This window comes from Pteropus medius, unplaced genomic scaffold (genome assembly GCF_902729225.1).
Source record: "Pteropus medius unplaced genomic scaffold, Ma_sr-lr_union100, whole genome shotgun sequence".
Classification (NCBI taxonomy): Eukaryota; Metazoa; Chordata; class Mammalia; order Chiroptera; family Pteropodidae; genus Pteropus; species Pteropus medius.
Genome location: NW_024351647.1, coordinates 4475957 through 4479351, shown reverse-complemented (window position 1 = coordinate 4479351; position 3395 = coordinate 4475957). Strand labels below are relative to the sequence as shown.

General features: G+C 32.0%; 1 pseudogene; it reads left to right on the top strand.

The window, feature by feature from the left end:
* Positions 1 to 1885: 1885 nt before the first annotated feature.
* Positions 1886 to 2004, top strand: LOC120587278 (uncharacterized; annotated as a pseudogene).
* The last annotated feature ends 1391 nt before the right edge of the window (positions 2005 to 3395 follow it).

Below are 3395 nucleotides of genomic sequence, written 5' to 3'. Positions count from 1 at the left end.
TAAAATAATTAATATGTGCCCTGCAATATGTGCCCCCCCAAAATTAAGACACCACTATGCTTCACTATAGAACGTTAATAAATCATATATTTATTAACACAATGTTGTTCTCTTTTCTTCCAACTGTGAAATTGTAGATTTAAGCACTAAATATACAATAGAAATAAAATCTTAAGGAGGGCAGTCAGAGCCCTTCTTAGTCTGGCCTCAATTTACCTCTCCGGTTTTATTTTCCTTGTCACATACCTTATGTTCCTGCCAATAACATCACTGCTCCCTGCCCATGCCCAGTCCCATCATACAACCCACTGCCATTGTGTCCCTGGGCCTCTAGTACTGGTTCAGCCTAAAAGGCTTTCCTGTGATAATTAGATCCTTAGAACCACATAAAGTTTTGTGACTGTCAAGAAGCACACATTCTGATGATATTTCTGTTACATTTATAAGATTGCCTGTTGGAGCACAACTGATTTTGAAAAATTGGTCTTACAAATCAACAGAGTGTCAGTTTCTCCTCTCAGCTCCTTTTGAGAGCCGTATCTCTCTAGTTTATGCCCATTTATTTTACTCACCTCTGGAACTGTTTCCTCTCCAGCATTCCACACCAATTCCCTCACCATACCTGGTTTTGCAGGGATTACCATTCACTATCCTGCTTTTCGGTGGCCCTCCTATTTTCTAATTGGGAAATTCTGAGAAAGTACTTCCTTCATAATTCTACCATGTGATTCATCGCCCACTATTTAGAAAAGTCCTCCCAGCCATTCCACTTCTATGAATTTACCCAAGAGAAATGAAAACATACGTCTATACAAATCCTTGTAGCAAATATGTATAGCAGCATTATTAAGAAACTACTAACTGTTTTCCAAAGAGGCTTAATCATTTTGCATTTCATCTAGCCATGTATGTGATCTCATTGCCAACACTTAGCAGTGTCAGTGTTTGTAATTTTAGCTCTTCTAGGTGCATAGTGGTATCTTATTATGACTTTGATTTGCAATTCCCTAATGACTAATGATGTTGAGTATATATCATTTTTATTTGCTATCTGTATATAATATTTGGTAAAATTCTATCCTTTTCTTCCCCTACTTTTAATTGGATTGTTCATCTTATTATTGAGTTGATTATTTTCAGCTTTAGGCAATTATAAATAAAGCTGCTTCAGGTTTTTGTGTGAATGTAATTTTCAGTTCACTTGGGTAAATACCCAGGAGTGCAATTGCTGAGTCATGTGGTAAGTTTATGTTTAACTTTAAAAGAAACTGCCAAATTGTCTTTCAAAGCGGCTATACCATTTTACATTTCTACTAGTAATGTTATGAGAGATCCTGCTAGAATATGAGTTGAATTGCATTACATCAGTTGAGGAAGATTGACATACTAACAATATTGAGTCTTTGAAACCATAAGAATGATATATCTTTATATTTATTAATCATCATTAATTTTTCTCAGCAATTTTTTGAAGTTTTCAGTGTACAAGTCTTATACATCTTTTGTAAAATTTATCACTAAGTATTTCACATTCCCCTGATATTGTAAACAGTATTTTTAAGTTGAAATTCCCAATTGTGTGTTGCTAGTATTATAAACGAAATTGATATTTACTAGCCTACTCTACACAGATGATCATAGGAAAGTTTTATTTATTTGTTTCTAATCTGTTTGCCTTTTATTTCCTTCATCTTTCCTCATTAGCAAGGACTTTTAGTATAATGTTGATAGAAGGGGTTAGAGTAAAATCCTTGTTCTTGATCTTACAAGATCTTTCACCAATAAATATAATGCTCGTTGTGTGTTTTCAAACATGCCTTTTAACAAATTGAGGAAGTTCTTTTCTATTCCTAATTTTTAAGCATTTTTGTCAAGAATGGGGTATGACTATGGCCATGCCACTCTAAACATGCCCGATCCTTTCTGATCTCGAAAGCTAAGCAGGATCGGGCCTGGTTAGTACTTGGATGGGAGACCACCTAGGAAGACCAGGTGCTGTAGACATAAGAAAAAAAATTTTTTTCTAAAAAATCAAAGAATGGGGTATGAATTTTTGTCAAGTATTTTCCCTGCATATATTGAGATTATCATATAATTTTTCTTTTAGGCTGTTAATATGGTGGATTATACTGATTGCTTTTCAAATGTTCAATCCACCTTGTATTACTGGAATAAACTCTACTTAGTCATGATGTATTATCTTTTTGATATATTGCTAGATTCGATTTGCTAATATTCGTGAGAAATATTGCTTTCTAGTTTTTTTTTTTCTTTCTTTTTCTTTTTCTTTCTAATATATTTGTCCAGTTTGGTATCAGGTCAATTATGGCCTCATAGAGTGAGATGGAATGTCTTCTCTTCTCTTTTATTTTTTGAAAGAGTTGGTATAGAGCTGGCATTATTTTTTTCTTAACTGTTTGGCAGAATCCACCCATGAAACCATCTAGTTTTGTAATATTGTTTGTGCGAAGGTTCTAAAACTATGAATTCAATTCAGTTTAAACATACAGGATTATTCAGATTACCATTTTTTATTTTCTTGAATAAGCATTGTAAGTTTGTGCCTTTTAACAAATTTATTTAAGTTGTTAAATTTATTGGCAAAAAGTTGTTTAAATATTTTCTTATCATTTTAATGTCAGTAGTATCTGTAGTTATTATCCATATAGCATTTCAGATATTGATAATTAATTTTTCTTTTTTTTCTGATAGTTTCACTAAAGGTTAATTATTTTATTGGTTTTTTCAAGGTGACAACTTATTTTTTCATTGACATATCTCTTTATTTCATTAATATCTGCTCTTACCCTTATTACTTCCTTCCTTTGGCTTACTTTGGGAATTTTCTTGTTTTAGTTTTCTAAGACGAAAGCTTAGATTTGTTTTGATATCCTTTTTTGTTTTTCTATTGTAAGTGCTTTATGCTACAGATTTCCCTCTAAGCACTGTTTGGCGGCATCCCACACATTTGATACATTTTTATTTTCATTTAGTTCAAAATAATTTCTAATTTTCCTTGAGATTTTTTCTTCAACCCATGAGTTATTATATATAAATGTGCTACATAATTTCCAAATATTTGGGAGGATTTTCCAAATACTTTTCTATTATTGATTTCTGCTATGATTATACTGTGGTCAGAGAATATACATTGTACAATTTCAGTCCCTTTGTATGTATTGAGATTGTTTTATAGTTCAGAACATGGCCTATCTTGGTAAATATTCTATATACATTTGAAAAAATATGTATTTTGCTATTTTTGAGTGGGATATTCTAAAAGTTAATTAGGTCAACTTGGTAAATAGTGTTGATCAAGTCTTCTTACTGATTTTCTGTCTGCTTATTCTTTCAATTATTGAGAAAGGGATTTTGAAATCTCCAACTACAATTAT